This window comes from Lepisosteus platostomus, chromosome 26 (genome assembly GCF_059453375.1).
Source record: "Lepisosteus platostomus isolate fLepPlt1 chromosome 26, fLepPlt1.hap1, whole genome shotgun sequence".
NCBI lineage: Eukaryota > Metazoa > Chordata > Actinopteri > Semionotiformes > Lepisosteidae > Lepisosteus > Lepisosteus platostomus.
Window position 1 is genome coordinate 6,469,360 of NC_142636.1, and position 23,912 is coordinate 6,493,271.

The 23,912-nt window shown below is 44.0% G+C and overlaps 1 protein-coding gene across 2 annotated transcripts in view; it reads left to right on the plus strand.

Moving 5' to 3' along the window:
- Positions 1-23,912, plus strand: part of sv2a (synaptic vesicle glycoprotein 2A) — an 81,804-nt gene that overhangs the window by 11,743 nt on the left and 46,149 nt on the right. Inside the window, exon 2 of one of the 2 annotated variants that reach the window (XM_088620257.1) lies at positions 9,595-9,698. The exons of the other annotated variant lie outside the window; for it this stretch is intronic. The gene's annotated coding sequence lies outside the window, so the exon portion shown is untranslated. The remainder of the gene's footprint in view (positions 1-9,594; positions 9,699-23,912) is intronic. 2 annotated transcript variants of the gene reach the window in all.

Consider the following 23,912-nt stretch of genomic DNA (forward strand, 5'->3'; position numbering starts at 1 on the left):
TTTGGATTGAGAATTGGTTACTAAACAGAGAACAGAGAAGTGAAGCCTCTAACTGGGACGATGTAGTTATTGGAGAACTGCAAGGATACAAGGGAACATGGTCATACAGAAGTGTAACAGACTGCAAAAAATGAAGCTGGGAGCCTGTCGCATTCAGACCCCTCAAGGGCATTGTGAAAATGAACCTTACGGAGTTCTTCAGAATCAACAAGGGAACAGGAACCAGAGCACAGAAATAGAAACTAGGAGGAAGTGTGTTTTTTAAAACCGAGAACCTCCTGAAATCAATAACCTCCTCAAGACCATTCGGGCTAAAAGGGCTCCTCTTGTTTCTCCACTTTCTCATTTCTGTGTGTTCAGTGACGCGCGTCGCTCACGTGAACGGTGAAGGGTTAGGTGGCTGTGGTCAAGCCTTGTCACTTTGCTTCTGTGAGCCGAGCTGTTGTAGCGAAGAGGCACCCCTGGGTGGTCTCCAGGCCACTGTCCAGACAGACAGACAGACTGGCCGGCACCCTCGAAGACAGAGTGGGCTCAGTGCCTCCTCATCGCAATGTAATATATACTGTATACATATTTCTGCGAAGATTTGTAAAGTGAAATGCATTGTTCTTTTTATCTTTATTGGAATTTGTTTTTTACGTTGAGAATTGGTGTTCATGAACAATTCAGGAAGCACCAGACAAGGTTCTGAACAACCACTGAAGAAAGTGCCAAACAACTACTGAACACGTCCCCTTTAATCCCACATCTGGTTAATGAGCGTGCTGCTGCTGGTGTCCAATACTTAGTACACCTTCCAGCCCTGCCCATTCTGCCTCGGGGCAGGGCTGGAGGTCAGATAGCTGCTGCAGTGCTGTGGTTTCTGCATTATGAAGCAGGTTGGCTCGGTCGATATGACCTCTCGCATACCAGTGTACGGGAAATGAAGACGTTGTCCATCCATCCATGATCTAACTGCTCTTTCCAGTTCAGGGTCACAGGGGAGTATCTCTCCATGCAATGGGCGCAAATCAGGGTACATCCTGGGCAGGATGCCAGTCCGTCTCGGGACAGATACAGACAGAGACACCCACACCAGGGCCAGTTTTCCCAGAAGCCGATTAACCCACCAGCATGTCTTTGGCCTGTGGGAGGAAACCAGAGGAAATCCTTGCAAACCCAGGGAGAACATTGAAACTCCGTTTCCAGCCATTTTACTCTGAAAATCCCTCTATTAGCATCACTAACAAAAGCTAGACTTCCTGCAGTACTGACCACCAGAGTGAAATTGGGGAGATGCAGCTCTCACCCAGGCCCCCTTCCTTTCAGCAGTGATCATGGAAATGTCAGGTTGGTACTGTGTTTGAGTTGCGTTCAGGCCTTTCGTGTGAGCTGTCGTTTGGTAACAGCTGTGTCTCTTGACTGCCGTTCAGATGTACAGAAAAGGAAACAGAGACGAGCACATGTGTGACAGTCCGTCTGGAATTGCGGTACCCTGGCATTTATTTGTCAACTGTTGCCGCATCTGCAATGAATATTTATCTGCGGGGCTTTCTGTCAGAAATTGGGAATCGTGACTGCTGGATATCAGCGCCCGTAACGTCACTGACAACACTGACAGCTGTGAGGCATCCTTGCAGTGAAGCTCGTAAGGCAGATTAATTTGCACATTGATAAATTAAACAAAAGTAACAGTGGTTTTCAGACAGAAAGTCTAGTACTGTATGTACTGAAGTTACAGTATTTAATGTTTGTGTGTGGGTGACTGTAAGCCCTTTAAAGACAGCTGATAACAGCTTTAAACAGAACAGAAATGTGGGACATTAGATGTCAAGTACCTCTTTAAAACTCTAAGGAAGTTTTGGGTCTGTGTTTGTATCGTGACTTCTGATATTCCATGGAGAGCAGCTTTGACTCTGGCTGTGTGGCCTCTCTGTTCTGTTTGCCCAGCGACAATTTTCTGTTTTTGTGTCAGAGGGGGAGTATCAACAGTCTCGGTGTGTTTGAGATGTGAGTCACTCCGGAGGATGGAAAGTGCTAATGTAAGCACTAAAGCTTACATTATAGCTCGCTACAACCACGGCTGCTGGTGCTGCTGTCCCTTCCATTGTGTGTCTCTGTGTGGGCCCACCAGGTAGATACATCTGTTCTGACCAGACTATCCTATTCTCCTCCCCGCATGTAAGGATGGCGCCCAGGCTGGGGACCATCTGAGTTGGATGCTGCATCACTGCCATGGATCCAAGAGGGACATCGTGGATATAGCTATCGTTTAGGAGGAATTTACTGGTCTACAGAGATCTGCATGGAGTACTGACACACAGAAGACATGATGGATGGATGGATGGATATATGGATGGATGAATACCCTTATTCATGTATTCCTTTTTTTAATTGTATAATGTTAGCATGCCCAAAGGGGTTGGGCAACCAGTTGACCTAGGACTCCCAGAGGTTTTTCTTTTCCTTACTAAGGAGTGTTTGGTTCCTCTCCTCCGTTTTCTTCTGGTCTTGTGTTCTGTATTTACAAAATGTATGGTCACTTGCATTGTTAAGCGCCTTGGGGCAACCTTGTGGTGAAAGGTGCTATATAAAAATCAATTGAATTGAGAGCCAAAGAGCTGAGAATCTGATTATTACTTATGCACATGGTCAGCTGTGAGGCAGCAATAATAATAATAATAATAATAATAATAATAATTCCTTACACTTATATAGCGGTTTTCTGGACACTCCACTCAAAGCGCTTTACAGGTAATGGGGATCCCCTCCACCACCACCAGTGTGCAGCCCCACCTGGATGATGCGACGGCAGCCATAGTGCGCCAGAACGCTCACCACACACCAGCTCTCAGTGGGGAGGAGAGCAGAGTAATGAAGCCAGTTCATAGAGGGGGATTATTAGGAGGCCATGACTGATAAGGGCCAACACCCTGGGATTTTTAATGACCACAGAGAGTCAGGACCTCGGTTTGACATCTCATCCGAAGGACGGCGCCTTTTTACAGTATAGTGTCCCCGTCACTATACTGGGGCATTAGGACCCACATGGACCACAGCGCCCCCTGCTGGCCCCACTAACACCTCTTCCAGCAGCAACCTTAGTTTTTCTCAGGAGGGCTCTCATCCAGGTACTGACCAGGCTCACACCTGCTGAGTTTCAGCGGGCTGCCAGCTGTGAGTTGCAGAGTGATATGGCTGCTGGCAATGTGCTGCTGAGAACAAGTGCCTGGGGAATGTGATCGGGTATAGCATTGTGGCACTAGTGAGAGCAGGATGTATGTCCAAGTCTAAGAAATTGGACATACACCTCAAGTCAGACATTAATAAAGGTAATATTTTTTTTTCCATCTGGTATATCTTGTGTGCATTTAGCTCACATGTAATGGCTTCCAGTGCTCATGCTTTTAGACCTGGCAAATGCAAGGCACCTTCATGAGTGTGCATGCCTGTTTAAGACAGACAGCTTGTCAAATCCAAGATCTGATTTTCTGCCTTTGCATTCATTTGCAAGCTCCGAAGCACTCGCTGACAGGTGAAAAACAGCTTCTGACAATCAGAACCTGAACTCATTACAAGGATGACTGTCACCATTTGTTTCCACTAATCTCCGTGTGTCTGCTGCAGCTGTAGGAATTTAAGTGTTTAAACAGAGAGATCAGTTGCATCTTAATAATAAAAATTACTAATCTTTTCGAGAAACACCCTGGGATTTTTTAATGACCACAGAGAGTCAGGACCTCAGTTTTACAACTCATCCAAAGGATGGCGCCCTTTTTACAGTCTAGTGTCCCCGTCACTATACTGGGGCATTAGGACCCACACAGACTGCAGGGTGAGCGCCCCCTGCTGGCCCCCACTAACACCTCTTCCAGCAGCAGCCATTGCTTTCCCAGGAGTCTCCCATCCAGGTACTGACCAGACTCACACCTGCTGAGCTCCAGTGGGGCTGCCTGCTGTGAGCTGCAGGATGATATGGTTGCTGACAAAGTTAGTTTTAAGTTAAGTTTTATGCCCAGGCGTAACTCAGGTGACACACGGAAGTCCTGTTTGTGCACTATGAGTACATCTGATGTGTTTCTGATTTCTGAGCCCGACGGAGCTAAGTCAGGGGTGCATGCTGGTGCACTCTAGCCCGGGCGGCATCTTGAAATGAGCAGGGCAATACCGAGACTTGCTCTCATTCTCAGGCTTGTTTGTCCCGAGTCTTTTGGTTGTCGCCATCTAGAGGCAAGGAGGTCAAACGCACAGGGTACAGCCTCACAAAGCCCCACAAAGCCAGTCTAGCTGGGTGAAAATCCTGCAGGTACTTTCCATACCAGTATCCCCCCCAGGGGAACCTGACAGAAGAACAAACCACGGACAGTGATGGGGATTCTCCATGCAACGGCTCGCAGCCATTGAAAACAAGCAGTTGTCGATGGGAGCCCATTGCTCTGGACAAAATGCCCTCATAAACGGTTGCAATTATTTTTCTTTCTCTCCTCTGTCCCCTGCCCTGTATCCAGCCTCTCTCTTGGTCATCCAGCGCCCCTGCTCTCCATCATGCTCCGCTCAGCTGCACACAGCCTCCGCAGTCTGTGTCCTCCCAGAGGACGCTCAAAGTGAATGTGTCACCGGTGTTTTCCTTGGGAACTGTTGTTATGCAATACATGCGTTTGGGGGTGGGAGGGCTTTTATCAATGAAAAGTCGAACAAGCTCTGACCGTTCAGGCCTGCACTTGTCAGACCGTTTTTGTATTAAATTCACTCCCCCACAGAGGGAGAGCCTGCGGATTTCAATTTGAATCTACCATGAAGCCAAGCTGTAGTCCACAGAGGTGGCTGAAGGTGCACATGGGGAATTCAGAAGTGCACCTCGATGCGCAGTTAAAGCTTGACAGATAAGTGGGCTGAAGCATTATTAATGTTGTTCAATAGACACTTTTTAAGAGCCGTTTGCTTAAAGTACAGTGTGAGTTAATGACATGGTGGAACATTGTGAATATGGCTAGCCACAGGAGTCATCTCTGGCTCTACATCTCCACTTGGCTGCCTGTGGTGTCTTAGGAACTGGAATTGAAATGTTTTTTCCTTTCACTTTTTAAAGAAAAAATGCCTCAAAATGCCTTTCCTTCAATTTTTTTAAAGGAGAAATCACATGGAGGGGTCTTTCGCTGAAGTATTTTTTCTGGAAAATCACTTTTGTGTGATTTGTGTGAATTTTGTGTGAACCTCTCACGAAAAGCACTTCAATTAATTAGGCAGGTACTTTGTCTTTGCTGTTAAGACCTTGATTAATATTTCATTTTGGGTGTTCCTGTAAGACCTGATGACAATTGGACTGTGACTGCAATGGGCAAAGCCTGACAATCTGTCAAACCCAACACCAAGTGCAACATGTCATGTCATGTCATGTACCAGACCGCTGTGTACCACACCGCTGTGTACCACACGGTGTCACGTGAAGCCGGAGCCTACCCAGCAAGCAGCGAGCACAAGGCAGGGTGCACCCTGGAGGGAGCGCCAGTCCATCACAGGGCAAGTGAAAGCCAGTCACACATGGGGACAGTTTGGAGGCCACGGTAAAGGCCGAGAGGAGAAATTTGGCCCAGACACCAAGATAACTCCCTACTCTTATCGAGAAATGTCACAGCTCAGTCTAATCACAATAAAGTCGCCGGTAGTCTGACAAAGTTCCCAACAATTATAATCAAGCACCTGCTAATTACCGCAAACGGTGCTGTCTGGACTAATGACCCAATCACACTCCCCGATCACTACCACACCCCTGGAACCCCAGAATACTGAGGGACTCTTAACCCTCATCACAGCACTTAGCATTGGGTAAATGAGCAGAGCTCTCTCTCTCGTGTCTTCCCTGCGTCTCTGTGCGATTCCCCTGCTAACCTACTGGCTAAACGTCCTGATCTATATTAGAACTATGACTTCGGATTGCGTCCTTGTACTGTTGCTCTTCTGATATTCTGGCTGACGGCTTGCACCGGTTAAGGACTACGGCTTTGGATAAGTACTCCCTGTTTTCTCCTTACCTGTCTTTGCCCAGTGTTCCACCTTTTTCTCTCCGGACATTACAAGATCTTTAATGACCACTGAGAGTCAGGACCTTGGTTTAACGTCAGATCCGGAAGACGGCGCCCACACTATAATGTCCCCGCCACTATACTGGGGCATTAGGACCCACACAGACCGCAGGGTGAGCGCCCCCCCCTGGTCCCACTAACACCTCTTCCAGCAGCAATTGTAGCTTCCCAGTAGGTCTCCCATCCAGGTACTGGTCAGGCTCAACCCTGCTGAGCTTCAGTGGGGCTGCCAGCTGAGAGCTGCAGGGTGATATGGCAAATGTAACATGTAAAACTACAGTATACTGTTTTGTTTTTTTTATCCCCGACATCTTTCTCACGGGAAAGAGACTTTTTCTTGAGCAACACAAGTGATTCTTAGATAAGAAACAAAAAGCTGTTTCGTACCCTTCCAATTATGTCTTCCAATTACGTGAGGACCATAATTAGTACTCCGCGGCCACAGTGGTATTGACCCAGTGGACGAAGTGACGATGACCTGGAGCGTCTCACCCAGAGAAGCTGTGCAGTCCCTGCAGTGGTGAGGCTATTGCCCAACCTGCGTGTTCCTGCCTCAGGCTCATTACAGAGGACTGTGGCCAGAGTTGCTGTCTATATTTTTGTATTTTTACTAGTTGAGCCTGACACTGTATTGAGATGAATGGTAAAAGTTCTCTCTTTCCATAGAGCACCTGCAGTTCGGGTTTCCTGATTATTTTGGGAGAATGTGTACTCCAGTTCATCCTGTGTGTGTGTATAGAAATAGGAAACATCTATTCTATGATGCAGGTGATACATGATTCCGAACTAGTAATCAATAATTCCGGGATGTCTTGGACTAGTTTTTAGCCCTTTAATTGTTAAGAACAGTTACATTCTTAACCAGCAGAAGGAAGAGGCACACACAGATGGCTGGGAGTTAGGTAAGTATAACAGCTTCAGATATCCAAAGATCACATTGGAGATATGGCACTTAAATAGCTACTTTTAAAACCCAATCTTCAATACTGCCTTTTCAGGATATGTGGCTTTGTAGTTGTGTTTCTCTTAACTGGTGAATGCCTCAATTTGCTGGAGGTGCTGTTGGTTGCATTAAAAGCTCTTCCAATCCAAGGGTAAAATTTTAGTGTGCAGGCTAACCCAAAGTCACCCACCACCATCTGTTCAGAACAATGCTGCAACATTGCTTATCTCATCATGGTGTCACAACAGCCATTTCAGGTTGTTTCTTGTGGTCTTTTTGTTAACAAGTTTTCTCTGATTCCATATGGAAAATCCATAAATTGCAGCATGGCTTTTCTTCATGCATCTGATGTTTAGTGTGTAGAGCCCTTTGCATAGCAACAAGACCCAGGACTGAGGAACAGACCAGTCTGAGGAAGCAGGCAGAGGAAACAGCTAGTCAAAACTGCATATGAATGGGTAGACAGTGGGTTGGGACAGTCAGTACAACTTCAGTGTGTTTCAGACATGGAGTTGTGGTCAGGGACGCTAGGGGGTAGAGATGGTTATAGAATGAGCCACAGCTGGGACAGGTGAAGTGGATGAAAACAGTGAAGAGGAGTGAGGAGTCTCACTACAGTTGTGTGTAATTAAGGTTTACAGTACTAGAGAGATTTGTAAGAAACTTTAAGATTACAGACGTCAACTTGCTTGACATATTTAAGATCCTACCATTTTATTATCTATTCTAAAAGTCATTTTCAGTTTGCTCATAGACCCACAATGTCAAATCTCCCATCACCATCATTATCATACTGATGCCAAAGACAATGGCAATGATAATGGTCATTTGCACTAGGCTGCCCTGTCGAATGCTGGGTTTCATTGGAGTGACATATTCTGTCTGGAGCAGAAGGAATGACCTAATGTGTTGTATGCTCCATGATTTAAAAAAGTAAAGACTGGAAAGCATGCTGTGTTTTGGGAAAGATGACTGATGGACCACAAGTTTGCTGCAGCCCACGCCTCTGGTGCAACACTTAAGGTTACAGCAGACTTGGCTAATGCATTGACTCGGAGCATTATTCAGCATGCAAAAATTAACTTAACAAAATAATAATAATAATTAATAATTGCTTACACTTTTTCTGGACACTCCACTCAAAGCGCTTTACAGGTAATGGGGATCCCCTCCATCACCACCACCAGTGTGTATCCCCACCTGGATGATGCGACGGCAGCCATAGTGCACCAGAATGCTCACCACACATCAGCTATCAGTGGGGGAGGAGAGCAGAGTGATGAAGCCAATACATAGATGGGGATTATTAGGAGGCCATGATTGGTAAGGGCCGATGGGAAATTTGCCCAGGAAGCCGAGGTTACACCCCTACTCTTTTTGAGAAACATCCGAAGGACGGTGCCTGTTTACAGTATAGCGTCCCCGTCACTATACTGGGGCATTAGGACCCACATGGACCGCAGGGTGAGCACCCCCTGCTGGCCCCACTAACACCTCTTCCAGCAGCAACCTCAGTTTTTCCCAGGAGTCTCCCATCCAGGTACTGACCAGGCTCACACCTGCTGAGCTTCAGTGGGTTGCTAAAGAGACCGTCATTAGATTTGACGTGTTTTGGAAAGGCTAGTAAGTGGTCCCAAATCTCCAAGGACATCTAGTGAAAGTGGTGTTGCCAAGCATTATGACTGTAACCACCGCTGGCCCAACCCTCTCTTAAGGACATTGTCTATTATTTTGCTATTGCAACGTAATGCAATAGGACGAATCTAAAAGTTTTTAAGTGTGTGGCATCACATGAGTCTGCAGTTGCTAATTCCCTCTCGGTTTGACTGCGGTTGAGTTTGTCAGCAGGGCTTGGCAGCGTGGCTGGTTTTGGCCAGAACCCAGCCAGGGTAATGACATAATCAGCTGTGAACTAATAGCCCAATCTGTTTTCTCTTTTTTTTCCTATTTGGGAAGAATCCCTAGAGATCAGTGGCACATACGTATGCTGCCCCTCTTCCATCTGCTTGCAATTGTCATCTGAACCTCTTGAATTTGCCTTCTTTTGAAGACGAAGCTCATTTTCAAATTGCTCGGATTGCCTCAGTTTTATGCCCTAACCCCACTAACACAGACCCAGTATTAATCTCTCCATTAGCCAGCTCATCCATCCTCTTTGCGCTCAGAGAGGCAGTGAAAAAAACAGCTTATCTCTGCTTTCTGATGTGCCCCAGATGTTATTCTTGCTTATAAGCATTGTGTCTTACCGGAACCAATTTTTCAAGATGTGTTATCTAGGAGAGAGAAGAAAAAGTCCCATCCAGAAAGCTGACTGCCAGATTGTTTCTGTCTCCTCTGTTCAAACAGTTTCTGATTTGCATAATAAGGAGCAAGGAGATCACTGGCTGCTGTCTGCTTATCTGTGGGATGCTTGGTTTATCTGTGGGATCAGTGAGTGTGAGTGCCTAAGGCCTGTATTTAAATGTTCGTAACACTTCACGTGTGTGTCCACTTTCATGTTTTTTCATGCGATTCTTTTATTTTGGCTCTTAAGTGCAGCATGTCTTGCTCTTCCGCCTCATTGGTTTAATTTTGGCTTCTGTCTTTCAGTTGCCTTTGACGTGCAAGCAGAAAGTAAAGGGTCCTTCCACACAGAAAAAAGAGAGTCGAATACGCAAGGTTTTCGGCTCTGGAGCTTCCCTCAGGAGTTCAAGGTAAAGGGGAAGCTGACAGTCTGACGCACACATTCCGAGGGATAGTATGAAAAGCAGTATCGGTGAACTGTTAGGATTAAGAAACAGATTCATCCATTGTGTAACAGCTGGGGGAGCCTATGCATGATTTTGGCCTTCGATATCTTTCTTGCATTTTGAGCTGTGAAGGGACAGAAACAGAAGGGTCTGTGTCTCCATGGCTGAGGGAAGTAAGAAAAGCACTGCTTATAAAAGCTTTCCTTTCATGTGAAGTAGTGGGAGATATACTCAGTGGCCACTTTATTAACGCAACTAGCTACAAACAGCGAATCATGTGGCTACAACTCAATATAAAAAGCACGCAGCATGAATGTGTGGCCAAAAATCTGCAGGAACTGATATCGAGTCGGCATGGACCAAAATCCCTAAGGAATGTTTCCAGCACCTTGTTGAATCCGTGCTGCGAAGAATTCAGACTGTTCTGGACGCAAAAGGGGGTCCTACCCAGGAAAAGATAGGTGTACCTAATAAAGTGGCCAGTGGAGTGTATTACAGTCTTGTACAGGTTTGAGCATAATAAATGTCACTTAACATACAGTTGCAAGAAAAAGTTTGTGAACCCTTTGGAATTACCTGGATTTCTGCATTAATTACTCATACAAATGTGGTCTGATCTTCAACTAAGTCACTATAATACACAAACACAATGTGCTTAAACTAATAACACAAAGCATTGTACTTCTTGTCAGTACTAAACACATCATTTAAACATTCACAGTCTAAGTTGGAAAAAGTATGAGAACTTCTAGGCTAATGACTTCTCCCAAAGCTAACTGGAGTCAGGTCTTCCAATCAATGAGATGAGATTGGAGGTGTGGATTGGAGGTGCCCTGCCCTATAAAAAAGGCACACAAAGATTGGTTACTGACAGCATCTGGTCTTCTCAAGAGAGAGCTGTTCATGTGAACCATGCCCTGAGCACAAGAAATTCCAAAGGGTTCACAAACCTTTTCTTGCAACTGTAAGCACTGTACATCAGTACACAAAGTAAATTATGAGCAGTCCTTTTAAATATTTGGTCTGAAATCAGATTCATCCCATATGAGAAAATGCAGCTGTGAGATCCATAAATTAATTAACAGGTTAAACTAGGAAACTATTCTCAGTTCAACAGCTCTCAAACAAGATAACTGAATTCCTGTTACACAATTACCTTTAAGACGTTTTTTTCAGTTTCAGCACATTGAAGATGCAGAGATGATTTTTTTGTATTGTGTCGTTTTACAAGTAATCCTTCAGTAGATTTAGTATTTTGCCATAATCACTGCTGTTCTATGAAAATAATTCAGACTTGATTCAGGAAGTGAACTGTTCTATTTATGAGCATCTATTATTTTCCAGTGAAGGATTGTTGATATTATAGCCCTGACTGGTTGATAAGTAAGGCCACTGCCCTGCTGGTTGCTAGAGAAGGCTTCTGCACACTGTTGCTAAGGGAGGCCTTTCTGCAGGCTTATCTCAATGTACACATTACAAGTGGGATTATAAAAACAGCTAAGGAAATTCTTGCATTGACAGACTGGAGCTATGGGACTCTGCTACCCAGCTGATAACAAATCCGAACTCAGCAATTGGTCTGCAATAAACTGATAGTCAAAACCGAAAATTCAAATGCAGGAGATTATAGTCACTGTAATTAACAAATACTGCTGAAATGCTCCTCAATACCGCAGTGCTGCTTTTTGACGCAGCAAATATCCGATGATTTTCTGGGGTCTTGTGGCGCCATTTCTTTAGAAAATGGTTCATGGCATGTACTGTAGCAATGTTTCAGTTTATCTGTTTGTTTGTTTTTGTTGTTGACAACTGACCTCTTGTCAGTATGGATCTTTAATACATTTGTTGTTTAAAAAAATGTGTTTTCAATGTCCTGAGAAAATCTTTTAGATTGTTTCACTGTAGCATTACAGTAATGACTGATGAAGTTTGTAGTTAAGACAGTACAAACTGCACAAACTGGAATTTTGAAGATGTAAGGGAAAGTATTGTAATGGTCATCTTTTATGTAATTAAACAGCAACCGAAAGGTCACAAAATACCATGTGTATTTTTAGAGGATTAGTTGTAACCACACCTTTAAGGAAAATATTTTTAAAAAATTGTGTTCTCAAACACTTTCACTAATGCCTTTTGTCAGTATAGATGTGTGAGAAACAAAACAGAAACTGTGAACAACAGCCTTTGTAGCTCCAAATCCAAAGTGCCTTGTAGAAAACTCCTCTCATCCTGGTTATAGTCTTAGAACTGTAGACTGTTCCCCACACATGAGGTTAAAGTGGATGGATCACCTTTGATGAAAAAAGACCATGTGGAGTTAATTAGAAACCCTACTGCCATTGCATAAAAGCAACTTTTACCAAGCTTTGAGTTGAGAGCTCCCTTTGGCGTCATCTCAATCCATTAAAATGGAATGAAGTTACAGTATGTAATTAAGTCTTTTATCATTAGCAAATGAGTGCTGGAGCAGTATCACACAGGGTTTAACGGAATTACAATCAATTTTTCTGCTAAATAAAGACTACATGCACTTAGGGAGTTGTCTGTTTGTTTCAAAGTGGAGGCTAACAGCAGACTAGACCACACTGAGTTCTGACCTAGTTGAGTACCATAAACTAAGCAAGGCTTAGTTTGGATGCCTGGATGGTGTTGTAGTTGAATAGGCGACCTTTTAAGGAAGCCGGGTTGCCACGGTCATTGTGAACTGATCTGTAGTTAACAAATACTCTTTCCAGAAGAGGAAGTTCTCAGTTCTGGGCCCTGAGTCCTCCTGAATTTCCCTGTTCTTGAGCTTTGTTAACAGCTTAAGAAAGGCCACAGATGTGATGAAGCATTTCAACAGAAATGCAGTTTTGGTTATTTGAAGTTCAATGGTTTGAGAGTTCCATCAGGCAGTCTCAGAAGGAGCCCTTTGAATCAACACCATGGTTAAAGACTTGGTTCTTGGTTCTTTTGACCCTGACTCAGCAGCAGCCAGGTCAGCTGCTACTTTATCAGTGTTCGTAGATTGCTGGCGGGCTACCCAGCTTAGTGGACTCTGACACAGGTTGCATTTGAGAGCTACACTTGTATTCCAGCCACAGAGAAAGACTGGAACTCCTACCTTTTGGGGTGAACTCGATGGGGAGACTGTCCTGGTCTTGCCTTTCAGAACATGGAGCAAACCCACTCCTCAGAGAGTATTCCAGGGTGGAGGCTCGACACATCCCTTTGGAAAGACAACCAGCTTCTCCCTACAGCTGTCCAGCCTCACTGTCTGTGCCCAACCTATCCCCTCTAACGTCCCGGCCGAAAGACTGATGTTAACAGGAAACTGCGATTTAAATTCTGCGATGTTAAATGATTGACTCTCTGTGTATCCCTCCATGCATCTCCTTCACCTATTTTAAAGCGAGGCCTCAGCTGCAGCAGTGTGTCGTGTGTCAGGTTGCAGGTTACAGGTTTGGAGGTCTAAATGACCTTTAAAACCATGACCTTCGGAAACCCAAAACTCTTTTCCAGATGCTAAAACTTAGTAATGCCCTCCGAGTGCCAGCTGCTCCGTTATGCCTTGCTTATAACACAGGAAAGTGGGGGAGCCAGGGTGCCCCGAGGGCTCTGAGGAGGCTTGTGACTAAGCACTCAGAGCTGAAGCCACAGCGAGGAGAATGTGTAGGACGGTGAATGACATAAGAACAACTGCAAAGGAATGGAGTTCAGCCCTTTGATAGTTATTAGTTCATCGGTCTGTTCATCCAGCTAAATGGCTCCAGGGACCTTAAGTAAAGTGGCTGCTTCCAGACTTGTTCCAGACACCCACAACCCTTTGTGTAATGAAAAGCATCCTGTTTTCTTTAACTGCACATTGTGCCTTATTTCATAATTGGTTTTGACATAGTCCTGTTGACTCTGTATTATCCAGTACTATTCTTCAAATATAGTACTATATACAGTATATACTATTTCTTTGTGCAAAAACAGTACCATTCAATTAATATTTCAAATGATCCTAAGTTAACTAATTGCATTAAAAATGTAAAATTAAGCTAACGCATCATTCCTAGTTCTTTTCTGTGGTACCAGGCTATAAACATCCCCATTTTTCCATAACACAGTACTTGTGAGTGTGAGAAAATTAGACTTCTGGGCCTTTGCAGCCTGTATTAGTTGAGCGCTAGACTTGTATGATGTATTTGAAGATGTACTGCCATATATATGCGGGAGTTAAAACAGAAATCATAACAAAATATGTGAATGAGGCAAGTGGCGCTATTAGACAAGAAGAATTAGGCATTTGAAGAATAGTTCTATTCTAGTGGCCAGCAGCCATATCACTCTGCAACTCCCAGCTGGCAGCCCCACTGAAGCTCAGCAGGTGTGAGCCTGGTCAGTACCTGGATGGGAGACTCCTGGGAAAAACTAAGGTTGCTGCTGGAAGAGTTAGTGTTAGTGGGGCCAGCAGGGGGCGCCCACCCTGCAGTCTATGTGGGTCCTCATGCCCCAGTATAGTGATGGGGACACAGGCACTGTCCTTCGGATGAGGCGTAAAACCGAGGTCCTGACTCTCTGTGGTCATTAAAAATCCCAGGATGTTTCTCAAAAAGAGTAGGGGTGTAACGCCGGCGTCCTGGACAAATTTCCCATTGGCCCTTACCAATCATCGCCTCATAATAATCCTCATCTGTGAATGGGCTTCATTACTCTGCTCTCCTCCACACTGAGAGCTGATGTGTGGGGAGCGTTCTGGCGCACTATGGCTGCCATCGCATCATCCAGGTGGGGGTACACACTGGTGGTGGTGTAGGGGAGTCCCCATTACCTGTAAAGCACTTTGAGTGGAGTGTCCAAAAAAGTGCTATATAAGTGTAAGCAATTAATTATTAATTATTATTAGGCACAGATATTGTGAGTATTAGTGATCTGCTTTCTTTAGATCCTGAAAAAATAACTCAGTTCTGTGAATACTAGATAGGCACAAATACAATAAGAATAACATGGTTACTTTCAAGACATGACTGGATGATCAGTTATCTACAAACTACCAATCTACATGGACCACCTCTCATTTGTAACTGCATGTTCTTAAAAAGAGAAGTTGAGGAAATGCTACAGAGAAAACTCATTGTCTTCCCTTAAAGAATGAATGCTGTGAGGTGAAGTTAAACATTTTTATACTCTTGACACATAACAATACTCTTTTACAGTGCCTTTCTAAAGTCCCACCTATAACATCATTTTGATGAATGGCAAGTAATGTTTACAATTTTGTTTTCGACTAAACTTTTTTCAAAATTCAAAACTGAATGTCACAAAACTGTACTGATCATCCTGAGCACAGCTATAGGTGAAGGGGATTAGGTGGCAAGAAAAAAGAAAATGTGCTCATTTAATTTTACTCTTTGCATAAGTGTCAACGAATTAACATAAATTTGTACTTGGTGGAAACAACTTTGATAGCAATAATTGTTTTTTGGATACATCTCTACCAGATCCATCCAGTGGGAGTTCATAACCCTTACCCATTCTGCTGGCAATATTGCCCTAGTTCTTTGTGGATTGTTGGAAGACTGCAATCTTAAAATGTTGCTTTTAAATCTACTGGATTCAAGTATGATTTGGACTAAACAGCTCAATCTCTGTCAGACCAAGCCAGACCACGTCTGTGGGTCTCACTGAAATGTGAATTTTTGGCACTCTTCTTGCCTGCCTCTAGGTTTTTTCTACTAGGATTCACCTGTTCTTTGCACCATCCAGATTCCCAGAAGATTAGATTTTATTCACAACCGGAGGTAGCATATCTCATTTTCAGTTGCACTGAATATTCAAAACCTACTATTGAAATGTGAAAAATTAAGAGGAAGAAATTCTGACTTATCCCAAATTTACCTTATATCCAGATAGTTTGCCAAAACTTTTAATATCTCAATTGCCTCTAAAAAAGGACTTATTTATATCTGGAAGATGTGATATTACGTCATACACATAAAATCAAATGTTGTCATTTTTCTGATATACCTCTATACCCTAAACCTGTCCCGATGCTCTATAATCTTTCAAAATAAGGGCTCTGTGGCTAAACTGAAAAGCAAAGGTGAGAGGGGACACCCCTATTTAATACCCCAATTAAAATGAAAAGAACTTGATGAGCAGTTATTAATCATTGTCAGTGCCATTGTCATGGCCTTCTATATAAAATTTGAATCAATTTAATAAAATTAGGATGATAACCATACTACTCCAGTATATTAAAAAGGTAGCTCCATTCAGTTCTATCGAGCTTTTTCTGCATGAACTGTGCATACAGCAGACAATGACTTAATAAATTTACCATTAAGTATCAGATTATGGAATTTTCTTGTGTTGATAAATCCTCTTTGATCTCGATGTGTTAGTTTTGGTTGCCAATATCTTTGCCAGAATCTTATTGTCCATGTTCATTAAAATAATTGGACGATAGCTACCACATAACAAGGGATGTTTGCCCATTTTATGTATTAATTTTATTAAGGATTCCCTGAATGATAAAGATGGAGTACCTGTTGACCATTTGTTATTAAATGCCTGCAACAGAAGAGGACTAAGTTGAAGCTGGAACGTTTGATAAAATGCAGCAGTGGAGACGTCTGGTCCAGGCAATTTATTAAAAGAAAAACAGGCAATTATCTCTATTAAAAGTAGTATCTTCAAGAATATTCCTTTCTTGTGTGAAGAGTTTCAAAATATTTATATGAGGATGATGTGGATATCACCTAATATACTTCAGTCTTTGGATGTGCCTGTATCTAATTTTTAATAATAACTTAAAAACACTTTTATTTCCTTCTGATCTTTGCTGGTCGACCCACCCGCCTTGCTAATACTGCACATATTATTGTGCGCCAGGTCTTTCCTCAGTCTTCTCTGCCTTTTCTCATTCTTGACCATGCCTAAGCTGGGCTCTGTTTTTGGCTTTCAACAAATCATTATAACTTAGCTGGCAAGAAATCAGAGTACTCCAATCTCGATCATTAAAACTTTGAGACATCTTTGGCTGTAAGGCTTTGAGACAGCAGTACTGATTCCTTTATTTCTCTTTGCTTTTTGTTGTAACTGGCTACTCTACTAAATTCCCCCCTTCGACAACACTTGAGGGTCTTCCATCGGTGAACGGAGTTTGCATTGATCTGCACTCATCCTGTAACAATGACTTGTTGATTTCCATCTCCCCCTTAACATTTGTGTGCCAGGTGGAGTGAATTTTAATTGTAGGGGGCTATGTCCCAAGATAACAGTAGGGTGGAAAAATAGTATAAGATATTATGTGTAATAAAGAAATAATCTAATCTAGAAAAGGATTTATGTATATTAGAGAAAAAAATTATTATATATATATAGTCCCTCTCTTTAGGATGAATGGTTCTCCATATATCTGTTAAGTTAATATGTGTGTTAATCAACTTATTGAGTTATTGAGTCCTTACTGAGTCAGCAGCTTTCCTGATTTATCTATATTAGGGTTCATACCCAGGTTAAAGGGTCCTCCAAGAATTATAGAGGTGTTTTTAAAATATATGAGTCTGGCTTCTGTTGCTGTAATAAATACCGAGTTATCTAAATTAGAGCCATATGAAGTATATTGACAAGCATGACTAAATGTGAGTTCCATCTACCGCTTAAGAAGTAAATCTACCATTTTGAGCCTCGGTTTTATTCTCTAGCACAAATGGCACCTATTTATGAATTAAAATGGCGACCCCCCTTCTCTCCGATGAATTACCTGAGCTGAAAACATGACCAAACCAATCGGGGAGATACAGTGAATGTCTAAAGATTTTAAATGGGGTTCTTGCAGAAAAGTCGCTTGTGCTTTAAGCCTCTTTAAGTGATTAAGAATCTTCTAGCATTTAGGTGTATCGTTGGCGCTTTTGACATTCCCTGTCACAACGTTAATACAATCGTGCATCTTTAAATCCCAGTTATAAATAGGAAAGGAAGAGACTGCTCATCGCAGAGTAACCATTGTAACAATAGCTATTATCCCTCTCACCCAGAGTGTGCCCTGCAAATTCCTCGTCCCCCGTCCCCACCAGTATCCCCTCTCGGACCTTTCACTGTGGCCCTTACCACAGGGGACCATTTTTCTCTCTCACACTAAACCAAAGCAAGACATGAATAACTGGAGGGAAAAAAATGAACGGACATGAGGGCAAAGTGAAAAAGGGTTAAATGAACTAGTCATCTCCACATGGACTTGTTTTTTAGCAGCCTTAGGAGTGGTGACAGGATAACCTGAGGTAAATTAGTTTTCCTCACAAGCAAGTTGTAATTTTGGAGTCTCGGAAGAGCCCGGCATTAAGGTATAATTTATTTACTACAAGACAGACATGAATGCCCTGCTCTCGCATGCACTTTCACGACTACAGCTTCTTTCTCCTCGCTGCTATCTCCTGGGGAAACCGATAGTTAAGAAAAACCCTTTTATCTCCCTCTCCTTCTCCATCCCCATCATGTTTCAGAACGCGAGAGCCATGCTGCTGTGGGCCGTGGTTGAGCTGTTTGTGAAGGTCCTGCACTCCTCCTTTGCCTATCATGAGAACCTCCTGAATACCACCTACCTGAGCCTCATCTGTCACAAATGCTTTCACCCTCTCCTCCGTTGGCAGCTCTTTCTCATTTTCCTTCACCCCCCCTTATAATGCTATTTGTCCTCATGCTCCCACACCGGATGTCCAGGGCTCATTTTTCTGTCGTTTTGATGAGCGCAGCGACTTTCCCGCTTGGTGTTTTGTTCTCTTCCCGAAGGTCTTCAGTTAGAGTATTATTGAGGGTCATTGCCTCTCGTAATTTGCCAACGTCACTGACAACTTTCTGCAGCAAATACAGTTTCTGCAATTTGTCAGATATTAATAATTATAATCGCTTACACTTATTTAGCGCTTTTCTGGACACACCACTCAAAGCGCTTTACAGATAATGGGGATCCCCTCCACCACCACCAGTGTGTATCCCCACCTGGATGATGCGCCAGTCCGCTCCCCACACACCAGCTCTCAGTGGGGAGGAGAGCAGAGTGATGGAGCCAGTTCAGAGATGGAGATTATTAGGAGGCCATGATTGGTAAAGGCCAGGGGGAAATTTGGCCAGGACACCGGGGTAACACCCCTACTCTTTTGGAGAGATGCCCTGGGATTTTGAATCCCAGAGAGAGATTCAGGACCTTGGTTTTATGTCTCATCCGAAGGACAGATCCTTTTGTCACTATAGTGTCCCCGTCACTGTACTGGGGGGTGTTAGGACCCACACAAACTGCAGGGGCCACCCCTGCTGGCCCCACTAACACCTCTTCCAGCAGCAACCTTAGTTTTTCCCAGGAGTCTCCCATCCAGGCTCACACCTGCTGAGCTTCATTGGGCTGTCAGTGGTGAGTTATAGGATGACATATGCTGCTGGCTGAAGTTACCTTTTCGAACAGCGCATAGCTGCTGACACAGCTTTCCTGGCTGTGCCCTCGTCAGACTCACTCGAACCCGTGTCAGTGTGTCCTGGTGTGAGTGTATAGCTGTCCGCTCGTGTTCACTCATAACTCCGCAGAAGCTGTCCGTGTAGCCCTCAAGGTCTTTATTTTTAGAAGACCCACTTCTATTAGCGTCCAGTTTCATCAAGCCAATTACACAGCAATTTCTCAGCCCGTTTTCGAGCGATCAAAGGTGGAGCCTCGGCAATTCTCCTTGTCCGCCATCTTGTCTGCCTGTCAATCAGGCTGATGTCTGAAATGTGAAATCCGACAGAGGGGATGCAGAGGGACAGGTGCATTTGCTCGGATTCATTTGCTTGATTACCACTTCGGTCTCCTCGTGTTCTTTGAAAATGCGACTTATTTTGCATACAACCTAATTTTGCGGCTTTATCACTTTGAAGTGCATCGTGTTCGTTCTGAATATAAACTCCTGCTTGAAAGTGTGCTGATGGCCAGCTCAGACAGCAACACCATGTGAATAAGTGGAAACGTCACAGCGTTGAATATGCACGGCACTGTATGTTTGCTAGTTTATATACAGCACATAACACTCCTTCTCATGTATTCAAACTATTTTCAGTCCTTTGGAGACTGCTGAGTAACTCAAGCACTTAAAGTGTGGCTTTGAGTGCTGGTTAAGTGTGCCCATCCAGGCATTACCAGTGGGAGACTGGCCCATGTCCCTAACCGGCCAGCAGAAGATGCCTTACTGCTCCAGTCGATGCCTTCTGCTTGATGTGGCTCCAAGTGTGTCGTACACTGGGAAGAGTCTTCACTCCCTCTGTGCTGGAGTAGGCCTGAGCCTAATTGATTCACAACTATTGATTTCAAATAGGGAGGATGTGAAACAGAAATAAATTTCCGATGCCAGCATTTTGATCATTCTCGTTCTGTTTGACTAGCACAGCAAGAGCAAGTCCATCAAGGTGTGAACATCATAACAATGGAACGGTTGTGCACCTGTGGTGACTAGTAGGTAACTGATAGGAATGTGCTCAGAGCGTTGACTTCAATAGACATACTCAGATACAGTGTGCAAGTGGAGTTCACACTTGTCTATCTGAGGACAAAAACTTAAATCTGTTTTAGAAGCTGAAATTCTCCTAGTGAAGCAAAAAAGTATAAAATAATCATTATTTTTCAAATGGCTAAAATATTCTAAAATCTCCACAACATGTAGTTACATTGGATAATAGCCGTGAGATATCAAGCACCCTGGATTTGCATATAAAGGCCTACAGTATGTGTTCACCTATATAAAGCTTGTAAAGCCTATAATAATAATTGCTTACACTTATATAGCGCTTTTCTGGACACTCCACTGAAAGTGCTTTACAGGTAATGGGGATCCCCTCCACCACCACCAGTGTGCAGCCCCACCTGGATGATGCGACAGCAGCCATAGTGCGCCAGAACGCTCCCCACAGATCAGCTCTCAGTGGGGAGGAGAGCAGGGTGATGAAGCCAATTAAGAGATGGGGATTGTTAGGAGGCCATGATTGGTAAAGGACAGGGGGAAATTTAGCCAGGACACCGGGGTAACACCCCTACTCTTTTCGAGAAACACCCTGGTGTTTTTAATGACCACAGAAAGTCAGGACCTCGGTTTTACATCTCATTCGAAGGACGGCGCCTGTTTACAGTATAGCGTCCCCGTCACTATACTGGGGCATTAGGACCCACACGGACTGCAGGGTGAGCGCCCCCTGCTGGCCCCACTAACACCTCTTCCAGCAGCAGCCTTAGTTTTTCCCAGCAGGTCTCCCCTCCAGGTACTGACCAGGCTCACACCTGCTGAGCTCCAGTGGGCCAGTGTTGAGTTGCAGGGTGACATGGCTGCGGGTAATGAATGAAATGAAACCTCTGCGTGGTGGTAAGAGGTATAAAAGTATTTCCCTGTACAGTACATGTTTGCACATGGGACTGTCCTTGCATTAGTCTTGGATGGCCCACCAGTTAGTGAAGTGGTTCTTCCTTTCTCCCTGTGTTCTTGTGTTTTTTTTTCAAATGTTCTGGTGTCCTCCCACCTTCCAAAGACATGTGAAATAAGTTAATTGTTGTTCTCCTACTGTCGCTGTGTATCTCTCTATGCTGACCTAACATCCTGTACAGGTGGTGTTTTATCTGCTCTTCTGGAACAGACTGTGAGCTCCAGGACTCTCAGTCCTCTCTGGATGTCCCTGCACTGTGTTTTATAAGTAATGAGTCGAGTGTATCCTTGAACTTTTCCTTAAAAGAACATCAGATGTTTAGACAGATATTTAGAGCCATATGATTGTGGAAAGCTATAGCTGGAATAAAATTCAGAAAGCGCCGAGCACTGCCCACGAGAGGAAACGAACCTGAGTTGTCAACGTAGACAGAGGCACACAGCCAAAACCAAACATGAAAGCCCCAGCTTTGCTTCAGGGTTGAGACGCAGTAAAAAGAAAGCGATTGATAGATTTCTGAGCTGTCTGTTTTTTTTTTACAGAGACATTTTGAGGGCATGTTGTCCCGGGAGAGTTGCTTGGAGCTGAAAGGTTAACAGCTCTTTGCGAAGACAGGTTAGCAGAGCTGATGAGGACTCTGCCTGAATACCAAATACTCCACATGCAGCTCTTAGAGGACAGGCTGGGAGGGAGGTGTGAATTCCTCACCCAGAAAAGAGGCCAGGACTCATTAGACTGAATTATTTCAGGGACTGGAAACTGTCAAACTACCATTTGTATCAGCGGGGTTTAATAACAGCCGGTCCCTGGGAGGAGTTGTGTGTTTTTATTTCAGCACTCCAAGTGAAGTGATGGGCGATAGTCTTCAAGGATAACAGACATGAGCTGCTATTTTACAGTGATGTTAAATTATTAGTGGGACTATTTACCACTCAAACACAATTCTGCTTAGCAACTCGGAAAGGGGTGTTTCAGTTTTGTCTTTTGGTAATGAAATAAATACTGCAGTTCATTGCTAAAGATCTGAGAATGATTTTCACCATGTTGAATATAATGAGTTCATTGGTGGGAGACCCTGTAACTTCTGAGGAATGGAGTTTGACATTCTTTGGGTTTAGATGGTAGTAGTATTGGAATATTTAAAGACAAGACATTCAAAGTTCACTGATGGCTTGTTAATTTTATTACTAGACAAAATCATTTTTCATAACCAGATCAGCTGTTTGTATTTGTGTGTAGAAGCTAGCTGTCACATAGCATCTTTCAGGACCCTATGCAGACAGCACAATCCAGAAGGGAGTGAAGAGACACGAGGAAGAGCCGAGGAACAGGGCTGGTAGACGAACAGGGGGGCGTGACGAAGGTGCTCGGGGGGGTGCTCCAGGCAAACAGTCCAAAGGGTGTTCATAGGGAAATCCATAGGGAGGCAAAAACCCAGAGCCATGTGGTCCATTCTTGACAAAGACAAACGAAGTTAAAAACCGGAGTGGGATCTAGCGAAGGGTCAGGGGAATAAAAAGAGGGTAATGGGGCCAGTTGCTCCAAGCCCCAGACGCAGATGGTCAGGATGCCAGGGAAAAGGCTTGCCTTCGGACAACCCGGAAAATAGGCAAGCCTTGTGGCATCCATCTTCCAAAACCGAGCCAAGAATCATGGGAGCGTCTGGCTTTTAAAGGGGAGACTGGAACAGGAGGGAGGTGCAGGAGATCAGGCAAAATGTGAAAGAGCCGGAGCACCCTTCAGGGGGAGGGATCAGAATCATGACAGTCCCTCCCTCCTTTCCGGGGCAGCTCTGATGCCCTAAAACAAAAACAAAACCAGATGGAGTCCCGGGCTGCCGGACTGCCACCCGCGGCGTCCTGATGTTGGCTCAGTATTCTGTCAGGGAACCGATCGGTGGAATTGGAGGATCCTTATGTGTAACCATGAATCCCACAGAATGCAGAGTAGCACAGGAACAATCCAAAATACATCATCCAGGGGCTGGGACTCACACACTCACACAGGAGGCTTCTCAATAGTGAGGATGGGTTGGCGTGTGTGAAGGAATGCTGAAGGAAAAGGGACGTGGTTGGATAATTGGTCTGGGAGTGAGAATTTGTGGACTCTGGTGCACGTGGGAATGTGATGGGTTCAATTAGGAATGAGATTGTGAAGCAGTGGGTTTGGGAATGTAACGGCGTTTGCGAGGGAGAGTGTGAGGTGTGACACTAGCACGATGTAAAACTGAGGTCCTGTTTATATGAATAATAAGAATCCCCTGATTTATTTTCAAGAGAGCAAGGGGCCCAATTTTGAAACCGGTTAAGAGAAACAGAAGAGAGGTGCATTTGAAACAACAAAATTTGCTGTTTGCCATACTTATTAGTACAGTATTACCTGCAGGGGGATCCGTCACAACCCACCTGCTGTGTCGCATAAGGAGATCAGTCAGTTCATGCCAATCGATTGTTTTAAGCCAGTTCAGGCTTAAGCATCAGCCAGATCCTGAAAAGTGTCAGACAGTAGGAGTGGGAACAAGATAATTTTATTTGCCATTAGCTAGTAGTGATGATCCAAGAAGCCTTAAGAACAAAACGTTACAAATGAGAAGGGATAATTCAGCCAATATAGCTTAATTGTTTTTTTACTAGCACTGTGTTTTAAGAATATCAGATAGTTGTGTCTTGAAACAAACATTCAACAAGATGTATGTGGTTAGAGATTCACTGTTGATTCTGAAATCTTTATGTCAGTGCCATTGAGGTATTTGAATTCTTTAATTAAGCCCCC